Source organism: Excalfactoria chinensis, chromosome Z (genome assembly GCF_039878825.1).
Source record: "Excalfactoria chinensis isolate bCotChi1 chromosome Z, bCotChi1.hap2, whole genome shotgun sequence".
Taxonomy (NCBI): domain Eukaryota; kingdom Metazoa; phylum Chordata; class Aves; order Galliformes; family Phasianidae; genus Excalfactoria; species Excalfactoria chinensis.
In genome coordinates this window covers 64,320,513-64,329,854 of record NC_092857.1, presented here as the reverse complement: position 1 = coordinate 64,329,854, position 9,342 = coordinate 64,320,513, and positions in this window count along the sequence as shown.

Below are 9,342 nucleotides of genomic sequence, written 5' to 3'. Positions count from 1 at the left end.
ATGGATATTCTTACCACATACATTTTTAAAAAGCATTATATCAAGAGTGGAGATGTTTGCATTGCTGATACAGCGAGGTCGACATCGTCTACAGCGTCTACAGATTTCATGAGCTCCTGACTCTGATTGCACCTACATACCTGCTACTAAAAAAGATTTAGATTGGATGCTTGCACAGTCACTTGCTTTACAAACGTCAGATTATACTCGACAAATCTCCACCCACCCACCCAAACATCAGTTACTACATAATTTGAGTAATCTGCCCCTTACTACTAATACTTTACTTTCACGTGTTCCAATACCTAGTGCTGTTACTGTATTTACAGATGGCTCTGGCAAGTCACACCAAGCACTGGTTCTCTGGTGTGCAACTGCTACATGATGGCAGTGCGTGTTACTGATGGATCACCTCACTGGTGGACACTGGTGCACAGTGCATTCTTAACCCCATTGAGTCATAAAGGGACAGAAGTAATTTATATTTCTGGAGTGACTGCTGGTTCCCAAGAGTTGACTCTGTTGGAGGCCAAAGTAAGCCTTAATGGTAAAGACTGGCATAATCATCCCATCATGACTGGCGCAGGGGCTCCATGGATGCTTGGTATTGATTCTCTCAGAAGGGAGTATTTTATGGAGCCCAGCAGGTACTGATGGGCCTTTGGAATAGCTGCTATAGACACAGACAACATTAAGCAGCTGTCTGTTAGGCCTGGCCTGGCTGGTCAGAAGATCCATCTGTTGTGGGGTTGCTTCGAGTTCAAGAGCAACAGGTACCGATTGCTACAACAACAGTGCACAGACAGCAGCACCGCACCAACAGGGATTCCTTGCTCCCCACTCCCAAGTCATGGAGTCATAAGCAAAACTCAGTCACCTTTTAATAGCCCCACGTGGCCAGTAGAGAGTGGAGGCTGACAGTAGACTACTGTGGCGTGAATCAGACTTCACAGTTCCATTTACATTTTTCCTTTAGATAGAGAGAGAAAACTGCTTGTGAGTCAAGCAATTGCCCCTTCTTCTACTGCTCATCCCTGCGGTGGGTGCTCCCTACCTCTCGCCTTCAGCATTAGAGTAAGGCCTTCAATTTTGGACACTCTCTCATTTGTGTTCAAATTCCTGGCCTCAATTCCAAGTCTGTTTTATTACATTATGTCACCTTGTATTCCTATATCATACTTATTTGGAATATATTTTGAAACACAAACTCAAAACTGAAGATCTGAGTCTGGATTTCTGGGTCTCCAAGAAAGAGGACAAGAAAATATGGGTTTTTCTCCCCTTGAAATACAAACCCATTTGTCCTGTTCCTCATGACACTCACACCCAGGCACACAGCACTACTGAGCAAGTAGGAACTTTGCTTCCCAGCACTTCAGCTTTGCAAGAATCTAGTAGAAACATTACTTTCCTCCTTTGTATCTGTCACAGGCCCAGCAAAAAGTGCTGGTGAACATGCAACTTCTGCAAGCTGCTCATAGAATGCCTCGTCCATCTCTTCATCCTGATTAGGCGGTCTATTACAGACCCCCACCAAGATGTCACCCCTGCAGGCCTTCCCCTTGATCCTTACCCAGAGACACTCCACTTTATCATTCCCAACCCCAAGCTCTTCAACTTCAAAACAGTCTTTAACAGAAAGGGCTACATCACCACCCTTCCTTCCTTGTCCATCCTTTCTGAAGAGCTTGTAAACCATCCATCACAGCACTCCAGTCACGGGAGTGGTCCCACCATGTTTTGATAAGAGCACAGTTGCTTCCAGCTCCTGCTTGAAAGCTGGAGGAAAAACACCCCAAAGTACCCACTCTTGCATGCTCATCTTCATCACTGGAATGTCTGCTTTTGATAAAGAGATTCTTTTCAATTTGGTTATAAAACAGATGGTTGTTATAAAACAGATTGTTGTTAAAAGGAAATTCACATGAAACTTAATGACAGTAACTACATAAACTAATTCATTCTGATTTTTGCATAGCAAGAAAAAATCTGGAATTTCAAATCACCTAGAAATAGGTATTTTCTATTTCAATCTATCTGTTGATTAAAAAAAATTGTTGAAAGAATATCTCATGTGCATAATGTGCGCAGAGTCTCCTTGAATGCTCGGTCAAATTTGGTTTCAGAGCTAAGGCCTATAGGAGCAATCTAGTTTAGCCAAAGCCAAGTTGCCCTCTATCAGCACCTCGCAACTTCAGCTACTGTGATTATTCTTGAAAATAATGTCTTTTGTTATCTTGATTTAACCAGTGTTGAGCAAAGCAAACAAAGTCAGCCCAATTTTCTTAAAATCAGATTAATCTGTGAGGCACAAAGTAATAAAAACATCATTTTTATTAATAAACTGACTGATAGCAGTTGTCAGAAGAACGCATGTGTCACACACAGAGGTAAACTCCCCACAGCAAAACTAGCTGTAACATTTCCTATCCGTGCTTCATCCTCACAGGAAAAGCCTTTCTTCACAAGATCTTCAGGCAGGGAGATGGTAATAGATGTGAAACCTGAAGGATCCGAGCAGAGGTCTCCAGTAGCTCCCTCTGTACATAGACAGTTGCAAATACTTAAGGTCAAGTCCACTTTTGGAGGAAGCTTGGTGATGTTTACCATTAAAATTATGCCAACTTCAGGTAAGTCTGCTTGCTTTCACGTATTTACAACTGTACATGAAATGGATGAGCATCCGCTTCTTTTTTTGGCTGTTGCTGTTGCTTTTACTCCAAGGGCAAATGCTACTGGCTTTGCTGGTGATCTTCTCCGCTATGTTGCTGTGGGCTTTTGAAATTACTCTTCTTCTGTTTCAAAAAATGCAACTTTGGCACTGTTTTCCCATTTCCAACAATCCAGTGAAATCCCAGTCTCATTCTGATGACACTAAGATGAGCCGTATTGCATTCTGAAGACAAAGCTTGCTTGATCCATCCTTGGTTCTTGTGCACAGGGACCCTAACACCAATTCAGTTCATAGGAGAAATTTCCTCAGGTGACTCTTCTCCCTGTGCCTTCCTTCATCTTCCATTATTTTGTTGTTGCGTTGCTGTTATTAGTAGTAATAGAAACAGTGGTATTGTTGTTATTTGAGGAGTCAAATGTCATCAAAGAAAGTTTGCAGAATCATTTCTAATCTGGTTTTGAAATGCAAACTCAAAAGCAAAGATCTTGAAGTCTGGATTCCTGGTTCTCCAAGACACAGGAAAAGAAAATATGTTTTTTTCTTGTCTTTTTCCACATGACACTTACTTATGGCCAGGAACACAGCACTATAAGCAAGCAGGAGCTTTGCTGCCCAGCATTTCAGCTTTGCAAAAGCAAGGAAAACCATAACTTTTCTGCTTGCTTAAACAGTTCCAAGAACTCATATGATGAGTTCCAATTAAGTCATGGGAATTATGATACGTTCTGCATCTGCGTGCATGTGTTCTGCTCTCTGATGGTCACGGGCAGATGTCTTCTCCAGGTCTTCCTTGCAATGGCTTTCTGGTGTGCTTTTCGCCTTAATCAGTCACTAACTACAGACCCAATTCTAACCAGCTTGGTTCCTGTTCTTTGTTCCAAGATGTCCATGCTCCTAGGCTCTCTTCCGTTGTTCAGGGGGTCTGTCTTGCGTGACAGGAACGCGTGTCCCAGCAACGTTACTGTACAGGTGTCCTAGCAACGTTACTGTACAAGTATTATCCCTCAGATGACTTTGCAGGACCAGCGGTGAAGTGCTGGGAGCCTTCTCTGTGCTGATGCCATCTTCTGCCTTTGGTGTCTCAGCTTCTGGATTGTCTCAGATGCCACAGAACGGACTGCCAGATGGGTGTCACCTTCCAAAGGCAGAAGGGCTGCAACAGAAGGAAACAGCAGTGATTGAACCCCCCAGTCTGCAGAGAGCCACCAGCTTCCCCTCTGGCCCATGCCAGCCCCACTCATTGCTTTTCCTGGCCAGGAGGAGCACGTGAGACTGAGGGGTCAGCCGGAAGACACTGCCCAGGGTTGCCAGGAATGCTCCTCTGCCCCTGCAGCATTTCCTTGCAGCAGGGCAAAGCACAGCTGCATGCTGCCCAGGCTCTGCCCCCAGCCCCAACACACACAGCACTGCCCTCACTCACCAATGCAGAGTTTATTCAGCATCCCCTCACTCTGTTCACTGGAGAGCTTCCCAATCAGCCCTAGGGAAAGAGCTCCGTCAGGTACCCACTCCCCAACACTCTGCCAGGAGCGCAGACCCCGACCTTGCCAGCCCAGCTGCTTCCCCTTCCATGCTGCAGGCAGCGTTGGCACCCAAGGGGGACCTGAGCAAGGCACCCACCGTCATGGGCAGGGTGTACCTGGGGGCTTCAGGGCTGTGCCTTCCTGCCAGGACAGGGCCCAAAGAGGGACGCAGGGGTTGGGCTCACCAATGAATCTGACAGCCTCGCATCTCAAGGAAGCCTGAGAATCCTCCAGGTATGGCAGGCTCTGCTGCAGGTAGCCTTCCACTCTCTTTCTGTCCTCCTGCAGCTGAAGAAGAGAAGAGCATGGGGTTTGCAGAGTGTCCACAGCTGCTGCTACAACCCCTCCTCTAGCATCCCCTTTCCCCCAGCAAAAAGGTGGGGGCTGTGTGATTGTCCTCACCAAACACTTCATGATCCCTGCTGTGTTCTTCTCATGGGCCTGCTGCTTGAGCTCCTTCCACTTCAGGAACTTTGCACAGGACACAAGGGCTTCCCCAGATGCCTACAGAACAACAGATGCAGGGACATGGCACCACACACACAGACACACATCCCAGTGTCTGGATGCTTGCTGAACTTGCTCTCAATTGCAGATCACTGCTGAGCTGTCAGCACACCACTGCCTGCACACTGGTCAGGTCTGAAGTTCATACCTGTGCGACGCTCGGGGTCTCGTCACTCATCTGAAAGAGCAGAGGGAGCAGGACCCTGCGCACAGTCTTCTTCATGCTTCCCTTCTTATGCCACACCACAGCATCCATCACATCCGTGAAGAGGCAGATGGACCCTTCTCGCACTTCACATGATGCCTGAGGGAGAACAGGAGGACCTCAGACCTCAGCAACACACTCTGACTTCCCATGTTGAGCATGAGTGTAGGCATGGCTGATGTGAAAGGAGGTGCTCTGGAGTCACATTCTGCACAAAGGTGCCGTGCATTTGTGCAAAGCAATGTAACAAGTTTTCAGCATGGTGTGCCTGTGCCTCAGAGTGCTCCCCCAGCCAGCCCACCAGGTCAAAGAGCAGCTGCCCTGGCATCTTGGGAGTGTTGGACAAGGAGGAGACAGAGCTGGCCTTCGGCAGTGCCTTTGGGGCACAAGCTGTCTGCTCTGCCTCCACATCCCTGCTCGTCCCTGGAGAGAATGCTTGGCACTGGTGGAAAACGGAGCGCTGGAGGTTCTGAAAGTAACCTTTGGCAGAAGGTGTTTTGCTCAGGTGCCAAGCTGAGACCCAGCACCAGGGCGTGACATCACCAAGAACAACAAAACTGCACTGACAGGGACAAGGCCTGCTGGGCTGCAGAGCCCACAAGACATCTCATTCCTGAGAGCCCAGAGACGGAAAGAAAGGAGAAGGCGCTCCTGTCAAGCACCCATCCACAGAGCTCAGCTTCCCACATCAGACTTACATGATTAAAAAGAGGCAGGATCATCTCAGCCAGCTCCAGAGCAAAGGGACTGGCGTGCCTCTTCCCCAGATGGAGCATTGCATTCCTGAAGATATTCAGCACCTTCACAGTAATGGCTGTGTTGGCAAACCGCAGGGTCTCCATGATGCCTGGAAGCAGGGCCTGTAGTTCTCTTGCCTGTACAAAACACACCATTTTCTTTCCATCAGGAGGACAGTGACCACCCTGGCCTAATAGCTCTGATTATAGAGCAGCAACACCACGACCATCACCCCAACTCCCGAGTGTCAGGCAAGGCCAAGGCACAGTGTTGCCCACCGCCCCAGCACCAGGCTGCCAACAGGAGGGCTTCATTTGACAAGGTCCTGCTCACCATCTCAGGTCTATCAGACAGCAGCACGAGGCGTCTGAGCACCAGCCAGAGTATTGGCAGGCTTCCAACCTTCAGAAGCCTCTGGAGCAGTGCTGGCTTACACAGCTCCTGCAGGTTCTCTTCAGTTGGAGGCATCACCTGAAACAAACACAGCAGTGAGAGGCAGGCAGAGGCAGCAGCATTTCCTGCACCCTGCAGCTCCTGGATGCTCTGGCAGCTCAGGGCAGGGCACTGGGGAGACATAGCCTGGCCTGAGGTAGCAGTGCCTTTGGAGGGCCCCACCGTCCCGCTGTGCCCAGGCCTAGCACTATGCAGGATGGCTTTCTAGCCTGCTCCTCCTGCCCTCTGAGCTTCTGGAGCCTCTGAGGAGTGCTTGACCAGCAGGAGCTGGCACAAAATAGACACCAGCCATGGGTGGTCACGGGCAGTCAAGCCTGCTTCGCCTGCATGGAGGCTGCGGCTCTCCCAGGCCCCAGCCATGGCTCTGACTCTGCAACAGCCCTGCCTCAGGTTTCTGGTCTGGGGAGCAAGGCAGGGGGAGGCAGGGAGCCTCTGGGAGAGAGTGCCCTGAAGGAGAACACAGTGCCTTGTCCAGTAACTCACAGTCAAGCGAAGGAGGCCCAGCTCCGCTGTGGTGACATTAAGTCTCTCACACAGCTGTTGGTCCTGGAGAACGTGGCTCAGTTCATCCCAGATCCCCTCGGATGCTTCCAGCAGGGGCAGCACACTCTTCAGTATGTCCAGGGTAGTGCTATAAATGGAGAGCAATGCTGTGTCAGCAGGGCTGCCTTAGCCACAGCACCACGGCTCAGGCTGGTCCACTAGGCCCCAGGCTGTGCTGCAGCCCTGGCCCTGCTGCCCCACGTGCTTGGGGGGACCTGGAGGCCTGGCCTGGGCAAGAAGTAGGGGCTGAGATGGCCTTCCCCGAGGGGCAGGGCAGGAGCCTGATGGTGGTTCTGTGCTGCCATGGTTGGTATTGGCTGCTGCAGCCCTGAGCGGCCCACCATCACTGGAAAGCACAGTGGGATGGAGGGCCTGCTCCTCGGGATGTCCTGCAGCTTTCCTTGGCTCTGGCAACCAGACCGTTTCTGAGCCCTGTTCTTCACATGGAACAATCATGTGGGGCTGTCTGGGCTGATACCTGTCAGCCTGTGGAAGGTCAGTCAACAGAGTCCTCAACACATCCATGGGAAACTGGATGGTCAGCACATCCAGCACTGAGAACAGGATCTGCTGAACTGAGGTGCTCTTGACTTTCAGGTTTGTGTGGATGCATCCCAGGATCTCTGGCACCTGTTGTGAGAACACAGGGAGACTGCTGCTGCCACTGGACTGCAGCCATTTGCCTCCCAGGCTGTGTTATTTCTGCCCTTCCCACAGCTCTCTGCTGCCTTAAAATGGCTTCAGATTCTCAAGAGCTGTGGTGGGCATGTTAGGGCCTGACAATCCAGCTTAACACTGCTTACATCTATCAGCCAGGTTCCAGGGTCTCTCCAAAGAACATCCAGCATAGTCTCAGCCCAGTTCTTCTCATCAAAACTGTAGTCTCCAATGATCTTCTCCAGAGTCACAAGGGCAATGTCTGTTCTCTGAGAAGGGGGAAGGTTTCTTCCAAGTGGCTGCAGTAAGAAGGAAAAAAGGAGGGAAGGCATGTTAAATGGAGTGAGAGAATAACGTCTGGAGGGATGACCACAGGCAAAAGGAAGGAGAAAGACCCTCCCTTCAGGTCAAAAGCATTCTGAGGGTTCACACCTGAGCCCCAGCTTGTCTCACAGGTAATCCTGAGCCGCAGAGGCAGCTCTGGGATGCAAAGAATGAGAGTGCCTGGCTGGAATTTTCATGTCTCCTTACCTGCTGCCAGAAACAGCTGGTCATGAAAGCACTAAGCTTCCAGATGCGCCCCAAAGCCCTCTCACACACTGTCTTTGTCTTGGAGATGCTGAAAGGCAGCAGCACCTGTGAGGAGAGGAGCTGCTGGTTAGCCTGGGAGCTGCTGATGCCCACTCCAGGAGAAGCAGTTCTGCTGAGCTCCTAGCTGGAATCACAGCATCCATCCAGGCTTCCCCTGAGCTTAAGCCAAGCCCATCGTGGGGCTACTGCCACTGGGGTCCATTGCCGGCTCCAACTGCTGCCAGTGCCATTTCCATGGAGCGGGATAAAATTCTACTACAAGGGAGCTCTGGGGGCAGAACTGCACAATAGACAGACCTCCAAGATTCTCTGCAGCCGACTGTTGACCCTGTCGGTGGGACAGCTGTCCAGCACAATCTGCAGCATGTTGTCCATAGCATCCAGTGTCTGTAAAGAGAACAGTGTGTTGTGGAAGCCTTTCAGGGTTCCCTTTCATACCCAGGAGACTGCTGTGAACCCCTCTAGCTGCCAAGGAAGGATACCCACAGGTCTGTGCACAGGGACACCCTGAAAAGCAGTTGCGTGCAGAGCAGGCTATAAGCACAGGGTGTTTGCCAAGCCCAAGGCAAGAGTGAGAGGGGTGAGGGCATGCAAGGCTTCTACCTTGTCCCACAAACACCTTTATTGATCTCTGGACACAAGTAATCCAAGCGGCAGACCAGAGGCATAGGGTCAACAGTAGATTGCCCAGTACATACGTGGTTGTAGAGGGAAGTGTTCAAAACCCTTGCTGGAGGAAGGTAGAAGATGACACTGCAGCATACGTTGAAGAGATGCAGTATATCTTCCTCCGAAATTGGATTGACTTTGCTGCAAATAGAGAGACATTGATGCTAGGAGCAGTGCCTTGGTGCTGAGGCAGGGGTTGAATAGGTCCTGCCCTAGGCAGGGCTCCCTGAGAGGGATGGGGAGCCCTGCCAGGAGGCACCTCCTCCCCCACAGGGCCAGAGGACAGTCCTGATGCCACCAGCTTTGGGGTGAGGGCCAAGACTTAGCGGGGAGCTGCGTCAGGGCCACCAGGATGGTGCCCGGAGGATGTGCTGGCAAAACCAGGGTCTGAGCAGGTACCTCAAGGCAGCAATAGCGTTCATGCAGCAGGATCTCAGTGCAGTGCTCAGCTGGTCCCTGGGCTCCTCACACAACAGACCCTGCAAAGCACAGTCAGGATGGCACCTGGCAGCTGCCAGCACCCAGCAACAGCAAACCTGCCACCCACCGGTAGGGCCTGAGTCGCCCCAAGTGGCCCTCGACAAGCACTGGCACACTGGTGCTGCTGTCCACCTCCACTGCTGAGGTCTCAGCAGCACCCAGAGTCCCATCTGCGGCACTTTGGTGTCTGTGCCTGATTTCCTGCCTCCCTCTCCCCCTGTCCTGTCCTTCTCACAGGGCGCAGGTACCTGGGTGCCATGTCCCCTCACCTCAATCTTCTTGGGTAGATCTTTGAGGAAGTA